The following is a 23,151-nucleotide window of genomic DNA, read 5'->3' on the forward strand; positions in this document are numbered from 1 at the left end:
GTTGCTCAAACTCAGGTCAGTTATTTAGCTCACCTGTTCTCAGAACAAGGCCCACATCCAGATCCAGGCAGATCAAGGCATCCTCAGTTTCTCACCACCTAAAACTAAGGGCCAATTACAAAGCTTCTTGGACTGTCTACTGTCAAAACTGGATTCCAAACTTCTCTCTTAAAGCTAAGCCTCTATATGCTTTACTAAAACAATACAATCCTAACCCTACTATTCAGAAAGAGGGGGATGACACAGCCTCTGAAACATTATACCTTTAATTTCTGTTCTGCGGGCCATTTGTATACAAGAGAGCCATGTATACCCACAATCGCCTTGCATGTCCTATCACATGGACTGTCCTTCATCACCAGCCATGGGCTGTGGGCCACCTCCCCCTCCTCCACCAGCTCCTCCACCTACTCCATTTGGTAAGATGACCTGACCTGGATGAGTGACTGGTAAAGCACATGCATCTTCTTCATGAAAGACTTGGTGGGAATGATGTAATGATGGTTCTGAGTCTTGGCAATCCACCTGCAAACCTGGCTAAGGACACTGTACCATATCTCAAGTTTCTCAGGACTTATATACAATGGGCTGTGTCATTTCCCCGTAATGAGGTGAGCTATACGTTTCTCTTGTCAAAAAGAAAGAGGATGTTTACACAAAGGCAGAGGTATCAGAGGTACTGGTGTGTTTTTCACAGACACAATGTTGTGGGCTCTGTGAAGGATGAGGTGCACCCCGAAATTTAGGTGCCTCAGGTGTCCTGTGTGAAATGGGGCACATGCGTTATATGACACAGACCTTGTGATCACCAAAATGGAAGCACCAGTGAAGGAAAGAGGGAAACCTGAATCACACAGGAATAAAAGGGAAGTGAGGACAGTAAGCAGAGTCTGAGGAGGTGCAGAGGGTGCTGGGGTCAGTGAGATGCAGTTGCAGGCCATTCCTGGTCACAGCCTCAGCAGGGAGCATGAGGTCCACACGGAGCTGCTATGTGGGATCACTCTCAGTGCACAAGGCTGTGTTCACCTGTGAAATGTCATTTTTGTCAAAGTGCACCTAGGTAATCACCTAAAAAGGTTATTGTCTCCTTGGGTTTTCTGAAGGATCTGGATATTTGTGAAAAAAAAGTCCTGGAGATATGGGAAATTTAACTTGGTCTTATGGAAATGCTTGTCTGCCCAAGTTCATATCCCTCAATGACACTGAAAGTGGAGACAGGATCTAGATCAGCTGAGTGCCTGCACTGGCCTTCACCCTGGGTCAACCTACAGTTGAGGGTTGGCCAGAAGCCGCCCCTGCTGGACCCCTGTCATCACCCGAACTACAGCTTTCCATCTCCTCAAATTTCTCTCACAATATTCTGAGGCTTTGCCTGTGTTCTTGCTGGCTCAGCCCTAATACCAGTTCTCAGTGGCACCTACATAGAACCTCAGCTGTGTCCTCTGTGAAAAAATATTTGTTTTGAACAACATGATGAGAAGAAGACATTAAATACATAAAGCATCTGCAAAATGTCTGGGAAGTGTCCACTCACCCTTCTCACAGTTTCAATTAAGATGATATCTCCACACAATGATCATCACAAAAAAGATGTTCATGGAAATTCATTAAATGAAGACTGTTAACACCTCAGCCCAGGGACTTCTATTAAAATCCAGGACCTACCAAAGAAAAGAAAATTATGAGAATGTGTATATTCAGAGATCTACATCTGAGATCTGAAGACAATCATTTTCCATTACATATAGACTCACACATGCAGCCTCACACTAAAATGTTCATCTGAGGCCACAGATGAACTACAGAAGACAGAATGCATGTAGGAAAACATAAGACTATAGGGAAATACACCAAAATCTCTTAAATCTCACTGCCTTCTGGGACAACTATTTTGAAATTTGAAGGGGACTGTGCAAGGTGACAGACTATGGTGATTATATATTTAAAAAAGGTGTCAGATCTGCCTGAATGCTTTCCCTGCCCATCCTGCCCCCTCCACTTTGTCCTTCCTAGTGTCCCCTAACACACCTTTCACCGTTCTGTCTCTGTCAGCATCTGCTTCTAGGTGGACCTACTCTCACTCCCCATCAGTGCACACAGTGGGGTTCTTGTACACACAGGTAACAAACTGGCAAAAATGGCAGTGATGGTGGGTAGTAGCAAGATCACCCTTTGTGTGGGGAGCCTGAGAGAGTTTTCTGGGGTGGTGGGAACCTCCTACATCTAGATTTATGGAGGTGCTTATGCTCATTTATTGTGGAAATATGTACTGACTCCCTGGTGCCTCATGGTCAAATAGACAGGTATCTTTCCCTAGCATATGGCTGATTTCTAATGGTGGGTAAGGATGAGGGACCAGCAGTGACTGTGGGAGAGGAGTGAGGAGGCCACACATGGAGTCGGACCCTCGCCCAGGGTGCCAGCTCTCCCCATACAGCACCATGTGTAGGAGGGCTCTGAAGAGCAGAGATTTCTTGATCAGTCCCGTGAACTCCATAATCCTCCTGCAGATTCCTCACTGAGGGATGGCCAGGGCAGAGGCCAGCAGCTGGAGGACACCCTGATCATGGCTGGAATGGAGCAGTGGACCTGGGGGATTGAGTCATGGAAAGGGAAAGGCAGAAGGTAGGGACAGGGAGTTTGAGAGACAAAGAAGAGAAGAGAAGGGAACTTTTATACCGACTTCAGCTACATTTCTGTGTGAACAAAAGGGGATTCCTGTCTCCAAGGGTGGGGAAGAGGACTGGCAAAAAGACAGAGTGACATTCTCAGCTCAAGTGCCCAGGATATCTGCCTTGCTCTTGAATACCTAACACAGGAAGCCCGTGCTTTCTGTCATCATTGGAACTGCAGCTCGTACCCTTTAGTGAAAATCCAATTATGAAGCCCTCATCATTAAAGTAGTGCAACAAAATTATGAAGCACAGAGATACAATACAAGATAAAGCCCAACGGTAGACCGAATGCAGTACTTACAGGAATATAGACTATCAGAAAAGGAGGCATCCCAAAGCAGGCATTCAGACACCTGGGCAATACCTGAAAACATAAAAAAATGTAGTCGTTTCCTCAAAATAAACATTAACGTTGGACACAAAGGAATCCAAAGGAGTTTGTACTACTAAATCAGTAGTGATTTAAGGATTAGAGAGATTTCATGGCGCTATACCCATGAGATCAAGTCTCGTCAAATTATGCCCTTTAATTTGAAGCTATTTGTTATATGTAAATTAAGCCTCATTAAAGATAGTTTCAAACATAAAATACTAGAAACAACTGTGGGAAAATTCCTTTCTAATCCTGAAGTCCATGGGTGATATGAGTCTCTCTGACCATGTCTCAAAAATCCAAAAAAAAATAAGACATTTAAAAAATTAATAGTAGCAGAGTAGGAGGACCCTGAGCTCACCCTGTCCCATGTTTTCTACTACCTAACATCCACATCCAAGTCCATAAACCAGAGAGCGATCCAAACACTGGCAGAACAAACTCCACAATAAATAGTGAGAAGCTGCATCTGAGAGGTTAAGAAGGTCAGAAAGGTGGAGGGCAAATGCCTGCAGAGTGGGCAGAGAAACTGAGTCCTCACACCAGGGAGTTCACACAGGGAAGACTAATCCCCTATCAGAGGGGCTGAATTCCTTGGGCTTGGATCCTGGAGCTTTGGTGGTCAGCTGACTCAGCACTGGGTGATCCAGGAGGATGAGTGATAGCCAGGTCCTTGCCTGTGTAGAGAGGCAATGTAAACATGGTAGTTTACACAATGCCAGAGGCAACAGGAGACAGATCTGTTCATGCGAAATTCTGAGTGTGTTGCGGGACTTCTCCAACAATGAGAGAGCTCACAGGCACCATTCTTCTCCCCCACAACCCCCCCCCCTCCCCAGAATAAGCACAGAGGTACCTACCATGGGGTGGGGCTGCAAAGACACTTGATACCTAACCCACTAGTTGTGTGCCAGTCCTGAGTTCACGGGGGGACTCACTCACTCCAAGCCTGCTGGCCTCAGCCCTGGGCTCAGGGAAAACTTTGTTAAAACGACATGGGCACCCTGTCTGGCAAGTTGCATGCATAGCTGCCACAGCATGCTGTGAACATGAGTATTGCACCAGCCATGCACCCCCAGCCACCCTCATCTGTTTCACCCAGCCATATGTCCCAGCCACTGAAGCACTCTGTTCATAGCCTTGAACCCCTGGATGTCCTGGTGCATAGCCACTAGCCACCAACGACATCAGGAAATCTGGCATAGGAATAGTAGCCCTGTGCGATTTTGGTAACACTCCTGCCCTGCTCCCAAGTTACCCAGAGGGCACACCACCCCAAAGCTGGCCTGCCTGGGTCCCACTAACACCACTGAGAGCAAGCACAGCCCACAACAGGCACAGAATCAGTGCAGACACCTGAACTGAAACGAAAAGTAACCCAGACACAACAGCAGGGAGTGAGCAGTACCCACAGGATATTCTGCTGAAGTTCCGGGTTCTGGTAAATGGGGACATGCACTGCTAAGGACTCCAGGACCTCTTCTTCATAAAGTCATTAGTTTCAAGAGCAGAAGACACAGATGACTTTCTTAACACAGAAAAATAGAGCCAGAGAGACAGACAAAATGAGGACACAGAGATGTTTATCCACAATGAAAGAACTAGACAAGGCCCAGACAGATCTAAGCAAAAGAGATATAAGTAACATATCTAATACAGAATTTAAAGTAATGATCATAAGGATGCTCACTGGAATTGTGAAACAAATAGAAAAGTGAGACCCTTCACATAGAGATAAGGAATAACACAGTAGACATTAAGGACACAATAAAGGAGAAATATGCTTGCTGCAATGAACAGAGGGATGGAAGAAGCAGAGGAACAAACTTGTGACCTCCAAGACTGAGTAATGGATATTACTCCCACTGAACCAAAGAGAGAACAGAATTCTGCAACATGAGACAAGACTAAAGGAATTTAGTGATTACAGCAAACATAATAACATTTGTATTATAGGAGTCCCAGACGAAAGAGAAAAGGGGGCAGAAAATTTATTTGAGGAAATAACTTCCTTAATTGGGGGAAACAGCCAAAACCAGATAAAGAGTCAACTAAAAAAGGAAACTCCAGGCCAATGTCCCTGATGAACATGGATGCAAAAATTCTCAATAAAATACTAGCAAACCACATTCAATGATACCTTAAAAAAAATAATTTACCACAATTAAGTGGGATTTATTCCCAAGCTGCAAGTGTGGTTCAATATTTACAAATCAGTCAATGTGATACATTACATTATCAGGAGAAAGGATAAAAACCATATGATCAGGGCACCTAGGTGGCTCAGTCCTTTAAGCATCTGACATCAGCTCAGGTCATGACCTTGTGGTTCGTGAGTTCAAGCCTCACGTCAGGCTCTGTGCTGACAGCTCAGATCCAAGAGTCTGCTTCAAATCTGTGTCTTCCGGGGCGCCTGGGTGGCGCAGTCGGTTAAGCGTCCGACTTCAGCCAGGTCACGATCTCGCGGTCCGGGAGTTCGAGCCCCGCGTCGGGCTCTGGGCTGATGGCTCAGAGCCTGGAGCCTGTTTCCGATTCTGTGTCTCCCTCTCTCTCTGCCCCTCCCCCGTTCATGCTCTGTCTCTCTCTGTCCCAAAAATAAATAAACGTTGAAAAAAAAAAAATTAAAAAAAAAAAAAAAATCTGTGTCTTCCTCTCTCTCTGCCCCTCCCTTGCTCATGGTCTGTCTCTCTCAAAAACGAATACACGTTAAAAGAAAAGAACCATACAATCATTTCAATACATGCTGGAAAAAAAAAAAAAACATTTCACAAAGTACAGCATCCATTATTAAAACCACAAAAAAAGTAGGTTTAGAGGGAACATACGTCAACATAATAAAGGTCATCTATGAAAACTGAAAACAGTTAACATCATCCTTAATGAGGAAAATCTCAGAGCTTTCCTGCTAAGGTCAGGAACAAGACAAGGATGTCTACTTTCAGCACTTTTATTAAACATAGTACTGGAAGTCCAAGTCATAGGTAATCAGACAAAAATAAATAAAAGGAATCCAAATCAGGACGAAGTTAAACTTTCACACTTTGCAGATCACATGACACTATATATAGAAAACCCTGAAGACTCCGCCTAATAACTACTAGAACTGATAAATGAATTCAGCAATGTCACAGGATACAAAACCATTGTACAGAAATCTGTTGCATTTACATACAACAAAAATGAAGCAAAAGAAAGAGAAATTAAGAAGAGAGTCCTCTTTACAATTGCACACCAAATAGTAAGATACCTATGAATAAATCTAATCAAAGCGGTGAGCAACCTATACTCTGAAAACTTTAAAACACTGATGGAAGAAATTCAAGATGACACAGAAATGGAAGGACATTCCATGCCCATGGATTGGAAGTACAAGTATTGTGAAAGTGTCTATACTTCCCAAAGCAATTGATACAATTAATGCAATCTCCATCAAAATACCAACAACATTTTTCACAGAACTAGAACAATCCTAACATTTGTGTGGAACAACAAAAGACCCCATTCTTCAGAGTAAACTTCCTTTATGTGAAAAGATAATTATGGATGGAGTTCTACCTCTGGATCTTCTGCTCCCAAACACATAACTCCTGTCTAATCATTTGAAAACATTAGTCATATCCCAGACGAGGATCATTCTACAAAAGTACCTCTCAAAAGTTTGTAGTTCATGAAAAATATGGAAAATCTAAAAATCATCATGGCCAAGTGGATCCCAATGAGACGTGATGACTGAATGTAATGTGCCAGCTGGGATGAGTCTGGAAAAGAAGAGGTTAAAACCTAAGAAATTTGAGTAAAAATATAAACTTTAGTTAATAATACCATATTTCTTCTGGATATTGACTATGATGCTGTACCAATGATAGGACATCAATAACCAGAAAACCGTCTGACGAGTGTGGAAGCTCGATACTATCTTTCCAAATCTTTGGTAACTAGAAACCCATTATGAATGAAAAGATTATTAGTAATCATGGTTTTATTTTTTTCAACACACAATATTATATAATTAATCCTACTATTAGTTACTAGTGGTTGACATTTACCTATTCTTATTGTTCTTACTATTGTTTTATTTAAATAACAGCACTCATATTAAGGAAAACTGAATAATACACAATGATATACAATTCATAGAAACATTTATTTAACATATATTAAGATAATAATATATGTATATGCCACTGTATTATATGGTTAAGTGGTTTCCTGATCTTGAATGAGCATGTAATCGAATGGATTTCCATAAAGGTGGCTATCCTAGATAATAAACCATACTCAGGTTTTACAGGATGAACTTCACTTCATGCCTGAACATTTTCTTTTTTTTTTTTTTAATTTTTTTTTTTTAACATTTATTTATTTTGGGGACAGAGAGAGACAGAGCATGAACGGGGGAGGGGCAGAGAGAGAGGGAGACACAGAATCGGAAACAGGCTCCAGGCTCTGAGCCATCAGCCCAGAGCCCGACGCGGGGCTCGAACTCACGGACCGTGAGATCGTGACCTGGCTGAAGTCGGACGCTTAACCGACTGCGCCACCCAGGCGCCCCAACATTTTCAAAAAAATGTACAAATGGTCAGATGAATCATTGTGACTGGCTCACTTATTCTAAAGAATCCTTCAATCATTAAAATAATAATAATAATAATAATAATAATAATAATAAAATAGAGAATCCTTGCTTTAATATTTTCATGCATATTTTTTAGCAGGAATACAACAGAATCAAATATTTCCAATTAAAAAAGATATTCAAAGATAGAAGAATGATAGTGAGTTCAAGGGGTTTCAGAAGGAAAAATATGGGACCATGAAGTGGCAGTCACAGGCAAACAGCTTTATTTTGGCCACTTTGACAGGTTTGCATGAGGAGATGTCCATCACAGCAGGTGACCTGCCAAAGGCTAAGACCCAAAAGTACAAGAGGGCAAGACAACGTTTTAGGAAGAGGTGACTTGGAAAGGGTGCTTCTGTGCCTAGGTGATGGCTCAGCAGCCTGGCTGGGGGGTCCCTGGGTGGAAGACTTCAAATGGCCAGCAGTAACTTAGACTAAAAGATCTTAGGAACTTAGATCAAAGTAACTTAGACCCACAAACATCTTAGAGCCACAGAGTTTATCTTCACCTACGATTAGTAGAAGGTTATAGTTTCACAGGATATGATAATCAGGCTGGCAGTAGATGGCTAAAATGTTATTTATGACTATATTTTTAATAAAAACTGGATGTGTAAAAATTTGGGTTTGGAATGTTAAGAAAAATCCCAGGCCCATCATGGAGTTACTTACATTAAGGCCCCATGTCACCAAACCTAGTTTCATTCCTGCAGGAATGTAACCTTTAACCAGTCAACAAAGAATTTCCTAGTCAGTGCTAGAAATTTTACTGATAGACCCCTGTCATTCCCCTCAGGGAGGCAATCTTGCCTAAATAAGGTATTCCATGCCACTAATTTTTTAATTTTTTTTATTTTTAATTTTATTAAGTTTATTTATTTTGAGAGAGACAGAAAGAGATCACATGCAAGGGAGGGGCAGGGAGAGAGTGAGAAAGAGAATCCCATGACTATGAGGTCATGGTCTGAGCCAGTATCAAGAGTCAGACACTTAACCGAGCCACCCAGGCACCCAAGAATGTGGAGTTTTAAAGGTTAGTAGGCTCAGCTGAGATACAGTCCTGAGGGCACTGCCCTACTCCTGGAGAGAAGGCAGCAAACAACTTGCAGATAGATGGCATGGAAATAGTGATCTGTACAATGCCTGGAGAGATTATACACTCATCTTGGAGCACATCCCTGAGCGGCAGGGTTCACAAAGATGCCTCTCTAGGGACAAAGGAGCTGGGTGGTGCCATTTCCTTCCTCTGCCCCCCAGCATAAACACAGAGCCACCTGCTGGAAACAATGCAATTCCCACACTGGCTGCCTAACCTGTTTACACCAAGCCCCAACCCCTGTGCTCTGGTGAGACTGCCCTTCTAGGTCAAGCTTGCCCCAGTCCCAGTGGAGCTGGCCTCTTCCCCAGAAAACCAGCAGAAATCCCTGACCACACCACCTCTCTTGACCAGACAGTTCCGCAGGGCTTCAGTTCTAGTGGCAGTAGTTTCAAGTCTCATTTAACAAGCAGATCAGAGCACACCTAGTTAAAACTCACCACATTCTGCCCAAGGACCATACATTGCCTGTATCAAGCAAGGACAGCCTCTGCAGACAACTGGCCTGAAGGATAGTGTAGCCAGAAGACAAAACAGTGCATGCAACACACACCAGAGACACTCCCTAAAGTGCCAGGTCCTGGACACTCTTCATAAAGCCATTAATCTCACAGGCAGGTAACATAATGAGCTTCTGTAACACACAGAAGGCAGATACTCAGACAAAATGTCAAGACAGAAGAATGCATCCCAAATCAAAGAACAAGATAAGGTCATGGCCAGAGAAATGGAAGGGACACTTCCAAACTCATTCTAGGAGGCCGGCATTGCCTTGAATCCCAAACTGGACAAAGACCCCACTAAAAAGGAGAACTACAGACCAATTTTCCTGATGAACCTGGATGTAAAAATCCTCAATAAAAATTATCAAACTGGATCAAACAATACATAAAAAGAATTATTCACAACAATAGGTAGGATTTATTTCTGGGATGCAGGGCTGATTCAATATCAGCAAATCAATTGATATGATACATCACATTAATAAAAGAAAGGATAAGAACCACATGATCCTCTCAATAGATGCAGAAAAAGCATTTCACAAAATACAGCATACTTTCTTGATGAACAATCTCTCATGAAAGAAGGAATAGAATGATCATGCCTCAACATCATAACGTCCATATATGAAAGTCCCACAGCTAATATCATCTTGAATGGGGAAAAATTGAGAGCTTCCCCCTAAGGTCAGGAACACGACATGGATGTACACTCCCACCACTATTATTCAACATAGTGTTGGAAGCCCTAGCCTCAGCAACCAGACAACAAAAAGAAATACAAGGTGTCCAAACTGGCAAGGAGAAAGTCAAACTTTCACTCTTTGCAGACATGATACTCTCTGTGGAAAATCCAAAAGACTTCACCAAAAACTGCTAGGACTGATACAGGAATTCAGGAACATCTCAGGATATAAAATCAATATACAGAAGTTGATTCCATTTCTATACACCAATAATGAAGCAGCAGAAAGAGAAATCAAGGAATTGATCTCATTTACAATTGCACTGAAAACCATAAAATATCTAACCAAGAGGTAAAAGATCAATACACTGAAAACAACAGAAAGCCTCTGAAAGAAATTGAAGAAGACACAAAGAAATGGAAAAACATTTCACGCTCATGGATTAGAAGAGCAAATATTGTTAAAATGTCAATACTACCCAAAGCAATATACACATTCAAGGCAATCCCTATCAAAATAACACCAGAACTCTTCACAGAGATAGAAAAACAATCCTAAAATTTGTAGAGATCGAAAAGACCCTGAATAGCCAAAGTAATGTTGAAAAAGAAAAACAAAGCTGGAGACATCACAATTCTGGATTTTATGGTGTATTACAAAGCTGTAATCATCAGCACAGTATGATATGGGCACAAAAACAGATACACAGATCAATGAACAGAAAGGGAACCCAGAAACGGGCCCTTAAACATATGGCCAACTAATCTTTGACAAAGCAGGAAGGAATATCCAATGGAAAAAAGAGTCTCTTCAGCATATGGTACCAGGAAAATTGGACTATGAGACTACGTTCTTACACCGTATACAAAAATAAACCCAAAACAGATGAAAGATCTTAATGTAAGACAAGAAACCATCAAAATCCTAGAGGAGAATAGAGGCAACAACCTCTTTGATACTGGCCACAGCAACTTCTTACTTGACATGTCTCCAGAAGCAAGGGAAACAAAAATAAAAATGAACTACTGGGACCTCATCAAGATACAAAGCTTCTGCACAGCAGAGGACACAGTCAGCAAAACTAAGAGGTAACTGATGGAATGGGAGAAGATACTTGCAAGTGACATATTGGATAAAGAGTTAGTATCCAAAATCTATAAAGACCTTATCAAACTCAGCACCTAAAATCCAAATAATCCCATGAATAAATGGACAAAACACATGAATAGACGTTTTTAAAAAGATGATGTCCAGATTGCTGACATATGAAAAGATGCTCAACCTCACTCATCATCAGTGAAATACTAATCAAAACCACAATGAGATATCCCCTCACACCTGACAGAATGGTTAACATTAACAACTCAGGAAACGACAGATGTTGGCAAAGATGTGGAGAAAGGGAACCTTTTTTTTTAATATGAAATTTATTGTCAAATTGGTTTCCATACAATACCCAGTGCTCATCCCAACAGGTGCCCTCCTCAGTGCCCATCACCCACTTTCCCCTCCCTCCCACTCCCATCAACCCTCAGTTTATTCTCAGTTTTTAAGAGTCTCTTATGGTTTGCCCCCCTCCCTCTCTAAATTTTTCCCCCTTCCCCTCCCTCATGGTCTTCTGTCAAGTTTCTCAGGATCCACATAAGAGTGAAAACATATGGTATCTGTCTTTCTCTGTATGACTTATATCACTTAGCATAACACTCTCCAGTTCCATCCACGTTGTTACAAAAGGCCATATCTCATTCTTTCTCATTGCCAAGTAGTATTCTATTGTATATATAAACCACAACTTCTTTATTCATTCATCAGTTGATGGACATTTAGGCTCTTTCCATAATTTGGCGATTGTTGAAAGTGTGCTATAAACATTGGGTACATGTGCCCCTATGCATCAGCACTCCTGTATCCCTAGGGTAAATTCCTAGCAGTGCCATTGCTGGGTCATAAGGTAGTTCTATATTTAATTTTTTTTTAGGAACCTCCACACTGTTTTCCAGAGTGGCGGCACCAGTTTGCATTCCCCCCAACAGTGCAAGAGGTTTTGAAAGGGAACCCTTTTGCAATGCTGGTGGGATTGCAAACTGGTGTAACACTCTGGAAAATAATATGGAGATTTGTCAAAAAACTAAAAATAGAACTACACTATGACACAGCAATTGCATTACTAAGTATTTATCCAAAGGATACACAAATGCTGACTTGAAGGGGCACGTGCACTTCACTGTTTATAGTAGCATTATCAATAATAGCTAAATTATGCAAAGAGCCCAAATGACCAGTGACTGATAAATGGATAAAGAAGACGTGGTATATTTATACAATGGAATATTACTCGGCAATCAAAAAGAATGAAATCTTGCTATTTCCAACAACGTGGATGGACCTAGACCGTATTATGCTAAGCAAAATATGACAGAGAAAGACAGACATCATATGAGTTCTCTCATCTGTGGAATTTAGGAAATAAAACTGATGAACATAGCAGAAGGGAAGCAAAAATAAGACACAAACAGAGATGGATTCAGTCTATAAGAAACCTTAAATACAGAGAACAAACTGAGGGTTCCTGGAGGGTTACTGAATAGAAGGATGGGCTAAATGGATGATGGGCATTAGGGAGGGCACTTGGGATGAATACTGGGTATTTTATGTAATAGATGGATCACAAAATTCTACTCCTCAAACTGTATTCCACTATAAGTTAACTAACTTGGGCTTAAGTTTTGAAAAAGAAATATTAAAAATAAAGAAATGTAGTAACATTCATAAGAAAAGAATATTTAAATGGGATTCTCTGAGTGGAAAGGAAAGACCAAAAGTGATACAGACAAGAAAGCATCAGAGAAAACATCAAGAAACAATGGAAAACAATTAATAACATGGCACTAAGTACATATCTATCAATAATTACTCTGAATGTAAATGGACTAAATGCTCCAATCAAAAGACATCAGACAGGGTGTAAGAATGGACAAAACAGACAAACAAACAAACAAAAAACCAAAATCTATCTAGATGCTGCCTACAAAGCCTTATTTTGGATCTAAAGTCACCTGCAGATTTAGAGTGAAGACATAAAGAAATATTTATCATGTCAATAATGTCAAAAGAAAGCCAGTAGCAATACTTATATCAGACAAAATAGACTTTAAAACCAAGAGTGTGTTTTTTTTAACCCTTGGTGTAAATACCTAATAGTGAAATTGCATGCACCCAATGTTTATAGCAGCATTATCAAGAGCCAAACTATGGAGAGAGCCCAAATATCCATCAACTGATGAAGGTATAAAGAAGTTTTGGTATATGTGTGCACGCACACACACACACACACACACTGGGCTATTACTCAGCCATCAAAAAGAGTGAAACCTTGCCATGTGCAATGATGTGAATGCAGCTGGAATGTATTATGCTAAGCAAAATAATGTCAATCAGACAAAGACAAATATATGATTTCACTCATGTGGAATTTAAGAAACAAAAAAGTTGAAAATATGGGAAGGGGAGGGAAAAGAGAAGAGTGGGAAACAAACCACAAGAGACCCTTAATGATAGAGAACAAACAGGGCTGATGGAGGGAGATGGGTGGGGGATGGGCTGGATGGGGGATGGATATCAAGAAGAGCACTTGTGATGAGCACTGGGTGTTGTATGTAAGTGATGAATCACTGAGTTCTCCTGAAACTGATAATGCACTGTATGTCAACTAAAACTTAAATTAAAAAAATAAAACAGTAACAAGAGATGAAGATTGACACTATCTCATAATAGAGGGAACAATCAAACAGTAAGATCCAATGACTGTAAATTTTTATGCACCCAACAGGCGAGCACCAAATATATAAAACAATTAACAACAAACATAAAGGAACTCATTTATAATACTATAACGATAGTAGAGAACTTTAACACCCTACTCACATCAATGGACAGAGCCTCTAAACATAAAATCAACCAGGGAAAAATGGCTTTAAATGACACACTGAACCAGATGGACTTAATACATATATTCAGAACACTCCATACTAAAATAGCAGAATACACATTCTTTTCAAGTGCACATGGGACATTTTCTAGAGTCAATCACATACTAAGTCACAAATCAGGCCTCAACAAGTACACAAAGATGATATCAGACCAAGCATCTTTTCTGACCACAAAGCTAGGAAACTTGAAGTCAACCATAAAAAACAAACAAACAAACACAAAACCCAAAAGGAAAGACCACAAATAAAGAGAGGTTAAACAACATGCTACTAAACAAATGGGTCAACCAGGATATCAATGAAAAAATACATTGTAACAAATGAAAATGAATATACACTGGTAAAAAACTTTGGACTGCAGCAAAAGCAATCCTCAAAGGAAGTATATAGCAATACAAGCCTACCTTAAAAATCAAGAAAAATCTCAAGCAATCCAAACTTACAACTAAAGGAATGAGTAAAAGAACAATCCAAGCTTAAATCCAGGAGAAGGAAGGAAATAATAAAGATTAAAGCAGAAATAAATGATACAGAAACTAAAAAAAAACACTAGATCAAATCAATGAAACCAGGGGCTGGTTCTTTGAAAACATTAATAAACCTGAAAACCTCCTAGCCAGACATATCACAGAGAGAAATGATTCAAATAAATAAAATTGCAAATAAGAGAGAAGAAATAAAAATCACCACAGAAAAACAGTTAGAAGATAATATTATGAAAAACTATATGCAAACATATTGGACACCCGCAGAGAAATAGATAAATTCCTAGAATCACATAAACTACCAAAACTGAAACAGGAAGGTATAGAAAATCTGAAAGCAGAAAGGAATTGAATCAGTAATACAAAGAATATCTCCCCCAACACAAGAGTTCAGGACCAGATGGAAGAGGTAATACCCATTCTTCTCAAACTATTCCAAAAAATAAAAAGGAAGAAAAACTTCCAAATTCACTCTATGAAGCCAGCATTACCCTGATACCAAAACCAGATAAAGACTCCACTGAAAACAAAAACTGCAGAGGTGCCTGGGTGGCTTGGTCAGTTGAGTGTCCTACTCTTAATTTTGGATTAGGTCAGTATCTCGCAGTGCATGGGTTCAAGCCCCACATTGGACTCTGCGCTGACAGTGTGGAGCCTGCTCAGGATTCTCTCTCTCTCCCCATCTCTCTGTCCTCTCTCACTTTTATGTACTTTCTATCTTTATAAGTAAATAAACATTTAAAAATATGTTTTAAAACATTTTTAAAATAAAACTGCAGGCCAATACTCTGATGAGCATGTATGTAGAAATGCTCACTAAAATACCTTCAAATTAAATTCAATAATACATTAAGAGAATCATTTACCATAATCAAGTGGGATATATTCCTGGGCTCCAAGTGTGGTTCCACATTCACAGATCAATCAACATGATGCACCACAGAAATAGAAGAAAGGATAAGAATATGATGCTTTCAACAGATGCAGAAAAAGCACTTGACAAAATGCCACATCCATTCATGATAAAAACCTTCAGCAAAGTAAATTGGAATCAACAGACCTGCACATAATACAGACCATGTATGAAAAACCCACAGCTAATCTCATCCTCAATGGGGAAAAATTGAAAGCTTTTCCTCTAAAGTCACCAATAAGACAGGGATGACCCCTCTCACCACTGTTATTTCACATAGTACTGGAAGTCCGGGCCACAGCAATCAGACAACAGAAATAAATTAAATGCATCCAAATCAGCAAGGAAGGAGAACTTTCACTATTTGTAGATGACATTATGCTCCATACAAAAAACATGAAAGACTCCTATAAAAATTGCTAGAATTGATATATGAATTCAACAAGTCACAATATACAAAAATCAATGTACAGAAATCTATTGCATTTCTACAGACCAATTATGAATCAACAGAAAGAGAAATTACGGAATCTATCCCATTGACAGGAGTACCAAATACCATAAGATACTGGAAATAAGCCTAACTAAAGAGGTGAAAGACCTTTACTCTAAAGGCTATGAAACACTGATGAAAGAAATGGAAGAGAACACAGAGAAATGGAAAGACATTCCATGTTCATGGATGGGAAGAACAAATACTGTTAAAATGTCTACACTACCCAAAACAATCTACACATGTAATGAAATCTCTATCAAACTAACAAAACAATTTTCACAGAACTAGAACAAGTAATCCTAAAATTTGTATGGAACCACAAAAGACCCCAAACAATCAAAACAAACTTGAAAAAAAGGAAAGGTGGAGGCATCACAATTCCAGACTTAAGTTCTTTTATAAAGCTATGGTGATCAGAACGGTATGGTACTAGAAAGAAACAGACACATAGATCAATAGAATGGAAACCCAGAAATGAATTCACATCCACATGGTCAACTAATCCTCAACAGAGCAGGAAAGAATATCCAATGGAAAAAAAGATAGTCTTGGGGCGCATGGGTGGCTCAGTCATTTAAGTGTCTGACTCTTGCATTTGGATCAGGTCATAATATCAGGGTTAATGAGTTTGAACCACACTTCAGTCACAGCCTGCTTGGGATTCTCTCTCCCTCTCTCTCTGACCCTCCTCTATATGCTCTGTGTCTCTCTCTGAAAAATACAGATGGCCAACAGACATGTGAAAAGATGCTCAACACCACTCATCATCAGGGAAATACAAATCAAAGCCACGCTGAGATACCATCTCACCATGGTCAGGGTGGTTAAAATAAACAAATCAGGAAACTACAGATGCTGGTGAGGATGTGGAGAAATGGGAACCCTCTTACGCTGTTGGTGGGAATGCAAACTGGTGCAGCTGCTCTGGAAAACAGTGTGGAGTTTCCTCAAAAAATTAAAAATAGAGCTACCCAGCAATTCCTACCCAGCAATAGCACTACTAGGAATTTACCCAAGGGATACAGGAGTGCTGATGCATAGGGACATGTGTACCCCAATGTTTATAGCTACACTTTCAACAAGAGCCAGATTATGAAAAGAGCCTAAATGTCCACCAACTGATGAATGGATAAAGAAGATGTGGTTTATATATTCAATGGAATACTACTTGGCAATGAGAACGAATGAAATCATGCCATTTGCAGCGACGTGGATGGAACTGGAAGGTAATGTGCTGAGTGAAGTAAGTCAGTCAGAAGAGGACAGATATCATATGTTTTCACTCATATGTGGATCTTGAGAAACTGAACAGAAGACCATGGGGAAAAGGTAGGGGGAAAAATAGTTACAAACAGAGAGGGAGGGAGGCAAACCACAAGATTCTTTAATGCAGAGAACAAACTAAAGGTGGGTGGGGAGATGGGGGAGAGGGAAAATGAGAGATGGGCATTGAGGAGGGCACTTGTTGGGATGAGCACTGGGTGTCGTATGTAAGCCAAATGACACTAAATTATATTCATAAAAAAATAAAAATCAATAAATAAATATAAAATTCTCCTCAACATATGGTTTTGGGAAAACTAGACAGCAACATACAAACAAACAAAAATGGACAACTTTCTTACAACGCAAAAATAAATTCCAAATGGATGAAGACCTATGTGTGAAACATGAAACCATAAAAACCCCAGAGGAGAACACAGCCAGTAACTTATTTGACATTGGCTGCATCAACTTCTTTGTAGATATGTCTCCTGAAGGGAAACACAAGCAAAAATAATGGGACTTCAAAAAAATAAAAAGCTTCTATCGCAAAGGAAACAATCAACAAAACTAAAATGCAACCTGCAGAATGGAAGATATTTGCAAATAACATCTGATAAAGGGTTCCTATTGAAAATATATAAAGTTATACAACACCCAAAAAATGAGAAATCCAAATAAAATTGGGTAGAAGATATGAATAGACATTTTCCCAAAGAAGACATACAGACAGCCATGAAAATATGCTCAACAACACTGATCATCACAGAAATATAATGCAAAAGTACAATGAGCTAACACCTCACTTCTGTCAGAATGACTAAAATCAATGAATGATGAAACAACAGGTGTTGCCAAGGATGTGGCGAAAGAGGAACGCTCTTGCACTGTTGGTAGGAATGCAAACTTGTGTAGCCACTCTGGAAAACATTATGGAGATTCCTCAAAAAATTGAAAATAGAACAACCTAGGAATTTCACTGTGAGGTATTTCCACAAAGAATACAAAAATAATACTTCAAAGGGACTCACACACCCTGATGTTTATAACAGCATTTTCTACAACAGCCACACTATGGAAACTGCTCAAGTATCCATCAGCTGATGAATAAATTGAGATGTAGTAGATGGAATGGAATATTATTCAGCAGTTAAAAAGTGAGACCTTGTCATTTGCAACAAGATGGATGGAGCTAGAGAATGTTATGCTGGGTGAAATAAGCCTGTCAGAGAAAGACAACCGTGATTTCACTAACACTTGGAAATGAAACAAACAAAGGGGGGAAAAAGGAGACAGTGACAAAGAGACTCTTAACTAGGACACAAACTGAGGGTTTCCACAGTGGGGTGGGGGGATGGGTGAAACAGGTGATGGGGATTAAGGAGGGCACATGTGAAGGGCACTCAGAGATGTGTGGAAGTGCTGCTCTATATTGTACACCTGAAGCTAATATTACACTACATCCTTACTAGCTAAAACTTAAATTAAAAATTAACGTAAGGTTTATTACACTACCTACCAGGTTTTCTCTAGTTTTCATTAATTCACCATGTTTGAAAAATAACCATTAATTTTTAAGAAGCATGAATGATATGGGGGGGAGTTTGTGCCTTTACCTCGGGCTCTGGTTCCAGCAGGACTCGGAAAGTGGGTCTCAGCTCATACAGAGACCATACAGAGATGGCCAATAGACACATGACAGCAGAAGACGTCAATGGAACAAGAAGCTCATAGTTTGAAAGAATAAGCAAAATGGATGCACCTTTAGCCAGACTCATCCCCCTTCCCCTCAAAAGAGGACTAAACTAAAAGCAGAAATGAAAGAGGATAAATAATGACAGACATCACAGAAATATAAAGGATAACAGAATATCACGAAAAAGTATACACCAACAAAGTGGACAACCTAGAAGAATTGCATCAATTTCTAGAAACATCACATCTAAAAGTGAACCTGAAAGATATAGAAAATTTGAACAGACTGATGAATAGCAATCAAATTCAATCAGTAATCAACAAACTCCCAAAAAACAAAAGGCCAGGATCAGATGGCTTCAGAGCTGAATCCTTTCAACCATTTAAAGAGTTAATACCTATTCTTAAAATATTCCAAAATATGAGAGTGGAGGGCAAGTTTCCAAATTCATTCTATGATGCCATCATTACCCTGATACCAAGCCAGATAAAGATATTACAAAACAATAACAAAACAACAGGCCAATATCTATGATGAACATAGATACAGTAATTGTCAAGAAAATATTTGTAACCCAAATCCAACAATGCATTTAAAAAGTCATTCACCTCAGGTGCCTGAGTGGCTCAGTCAGTTAAGCATCTGGCTCTTGGTTTGGGCTCAGGTCATGCTTTCACAGTTCTGGAGATCAAGCCCCTCATTGGGCTCTGTGCTGAAAGAAAAATACCATATGATTTCGCTTCTACATGGAATTTTGGAAGCAAAACAAAGAAACAAAATGGAGAGAAGCAGACAGACAAAAAACAGACTCTTAAATATAGAGAGGAAACTGGTGCTTACCAGAGGTGGGTGTGGGGATGGGTGAAAAATAGGGGAAGGAGATTAAGAATAAAATTATGGTGAGGAGCAGGGAGTCATATAAGAATTGTTAAATCATTATATTATACACCTTGAAGAAAATATAACCCGATGTTAATTACATCGGCTTAAAAAATTAATATAATTGAGGGGCGCCTGGGTGGCGCAGTCGGTTAAGCGTCCGACTTCAGCCAGGTCACGATCTCGCGGTCCGTGAGTTCGAGCCCCACGTCAGGCTCTGGGCTGATGGCTCAGAGCCTGGAGCCTGTTTCCGATTCTGTGTCTCCCTCTCTCTCTGCCCCTCCCCTGTTCATGCTCTGTCTCTCTCTGTCCCAAAAATAAATAAATGTTGAAAAAAAAAAAATTAAAAAAAAAATTAATATAATTGAATGTTAACAATTAATATAAAATGGAAAGACTCTTACAGCAATAGAAGATAAAAGATTTAGTTTTATAATCTTGGAATAAAAAGTGATATACTTAGCTTATGAAGTCATTAATAAATTGGAAAAATGGGACATTGTCATAAAATTGCTCCTAAACAGATACATAATTGAGTAACTACTGCAGGCATAAAAAAACCGTATGCCATTCTTTCCCCCGAAATGGTTATTCCCTGGCATCTTTCTCAGAAAATAACCCTAATTTCACATGCAAAAATTCTACATTTATGAATTCAATATGCGAATCTTAGAATTTTACATTTAGGATATAAATTTTTCTTTCAAATTCAATTATATGTGGGATTTTCTCATTTTTAAAACATCTACTATGCATACACATAAGATATCAAATGAAGAAATCAACTATAATGAAGTGAAATCATACTGGTGCACATAGGTTACATTTTTTATGGAACGACTCAAGGTGGGATGGTATCTTCAACTGGGTGGAAAAAGTTAGCAGACACCTACAAAAACAAATCTGGAAGTTACAGAAAGCTGCATGCTCATCAGAACGTCTGTCTTCTTTCTTACAGGGACAGAAAGGAGCCTTGAAACCATGTGTGGTGAATGTAAAACTCAGGTCTACGAATATCTGAATGAGAAATGAGCAAAACAGAAAAAATGTTTAAAAAGTGGGAATGTATCAAACAGGGGATAGAAGCATCAATTTTAATAAAGACAAAATAACATCAGGCTTTTTCTTCTAAAACTGACTCACAGTGTTTGCTTAGTACAATCTTCCCTACACTGAGAAGTGGCCTTGCTTCGTTCTTTGACCAGTAGTAGTCACAGGGGGATCCTGTGAATGAGCTTTTAGTAAAAACTGCTATCAATTTAAAAGTATTTCAGATTTTCATGAGTTTATGAGAAATTAGAAAACATGCCAAATCTCAACTGAAAAGGAAATAAGGTAACGAGTATGTTTTTAAGGTATTATTGATGAGATTTCTTCCAATGAAGACAAGAAAGGATAATTGTAACAAATTCTGTTGCAGGAATAATATTGAATATTCAAATAACGGGAGGTTCAGGACACAATCTAAGTGTCAGGTTTTCCGTTGTTTTCAACGACTACGACATTGTTGGAAAAAACTCCCACTGAAAATTAATAAAAGCATGTATGATGTGGAGGGCACCTTGTGTTTTTACCTCGGTCTCTGGTTCCAGCAGGACTCGGAAAGTGGGTCTCAGCTCATTCTTCTAGAAGGTCCTGAGAGTCAACATTTCCTGTCTTCACTACCCAACTGAATGCTGCTCCCATTCCTCCAAATTTGTGTCAGGATTTCTCCCCCCAAAACAAGCCTGAATCTGGAACAAACCAACCCCAGCATCTCTGACGTGGCTTTGCAAGGACCCCCTGAATCCACGGATCCTTGACTGAAAAACATCTTGTTCAAATATCGGCAGGGAAAACGAGGAACAAACCATGGAACAGCCCAGAAAATGCAAGTGGCTGAGCAGCTCACTGACCATCAGGTGCCTCTGGGGAAGCTACCCAGCGCCCCTCCTCGGTACTCAGCCCCACCACTGAGGAGACGCCAAGTTGCTGCGAAGCGTCCAGGGTCTCCCCGACGCCGGCGGCGGAACCTGCTGGAAACCCAGCTCTGGCTCTTTGCCCACAGTCACAGGTACTGGGTCCTCAGAAGCAACGAGAACCTTTCCTGCTCTGAGCCGCCCAGGATCAGAACAGCCTAATTGGGCGCCTTCTCCAGCCTTCGCTGAGCGCGCAAGGAACCGGCCCCTCCCTGTTCGCGGTGCGTGCGCGCCCTCTGCCGGCCTCCGTGGGAATTCCTGCAATGCTCAAGGCCATGGCCGCTCAGCTGAAAGTATTGAGGGTGCAGCTGGTCCAGGTAAGCCTGTTCTCCAGATTAGAATGGGTCTTAGTCACAGGGCCTGGGACCCAAAAAGAATCTTTTCCTTCTCCTGTTTAGTGAGTGAAGAACGAAACCGAATTTATTAATGTCATGATATTTATTATGTCATGATATAATTTGTAACGCTTTAAGCAACATTCAAAGAAATACAGACTACAAATTTACACATGCTGAACTACAGGTAATTGTGTTTACCACCAAAATACTTGGCTTAAATAAAAAATTGCCACCTTTGAGAAAGAGATACAGGCTTCCAGCTATGGAATGAATATGTCATTGAGATACAAGGTACGGCCTATGGAAGATAGTCAATCCTATAATAAAGTGTTGCATGCTTTCACATGATAGCTACACTTGTGTAGGTATATGGAGAGCATGACGTAGAGACACGGAATCACTATGATGTATACCTGAAACTAATACAACATGGTGTGTCCACTATATTTCAATAAAAAATTGACACTATTTTAAATTTTCCTTCATTAAAAAATTATTTCTAATAAGAACATATGAAATTCCATTTATACCACATTCTCTAATGTCACCGTCTTGATGTTGAGAGCTTATTTTTCAAGTTGTCAATAATATGTTTGATGACACATATGTGACAAGGTCAGAATGCATACCTAGAGGGAGTTACGCATCTGTTATCAATTTCCTGCCTGTATATGGGTAATATTTTCAATGAAAGGTGCTTCAGGGATGAAGACAGATGACATAATTTCCATGACACTCAGATAATTGCGCCTTCAAATAGTAAATGCCATCTCTTCACAATCAGAGGAAGGCTGGGTGATGAAATAGATTTCTCCTTTCATGTGAGAGAAGGCTGTGGTGGTTTAAACTGCTCGCTTACAATCCAGAATCCCGAGACCAGCAGTAGGTGTAAGAATAGCAACCCCCTATCATGTTGCACATAACTAGTGCTAGAAGGAGAATGTGGACCTTATTCTCAAATACTTTTGGTTGAGATCAATAATCCATCTGTGCAAGTTCCAGGCTATAGGCTCTGGGGGCAGCACAATGCCTGACGCCTGGCTGTGGAACATAAGGAGGTCATGCTGGAGCAGTGGGGAAGGCAGCAGGGACTGGGGGAAGTGGGGGAGACAGATCATGGTTACCTCCCCATGGGGCACACTCTGGACTTTACCTGCTAATGGACTGCATGCTCTCCCTCAAGCCA

At 40.1% G+C, this 23,151-nt stretch overlaps 1 protein-coding gene and 1 long non-coding RNA gene across 5 annotated transcripts in view; both read right to left on the reverse strand.

Annotated features, from left to right (window-relative positions):
* The window catches only part of LOC123588840, a 78,893-nt gene extending 56,863 nt beyond the window's left edge, over nucleotides 1–22,030 (reverse strand). For both annotated transcript variants that reach the window (XR_006708035.1, XR_006708034.1), the window contains exon 1: nucleotides 21,244–22,030. This is a non-coding gene — a long non-coding RNA (uncharacterized LOC123588840). The remainder of the gene's footprint in view (nucleotides 1–21,243) is intronic.
* Nucleotides 1–23,151, reverse strand: part of LOC123588836 (transport and Golgi organization protein 1 homolog) — a 102,527-nt gene that overhangs the window by 58,198 nt on the left and 21,178 nt on the right. The gene's annotated exons all lie outside the window — the stretch shown is intronic.

This window comes from Leopardus geoffroyi, chromosome E3 (assembly GCF_018350155.1).
Source record: "Leopardus geoffroyi isolate Oge1 chromosome E3, O.geoffroyi_Oge1_pat1.0, whole genome shotgun sequence".
Taxonomy (NCBI): Eukaryota; Metazoa; Chordata; class Mammalia; order Carnivora; family Felidae; genus Leopardus; species Leopardus geoffroyi.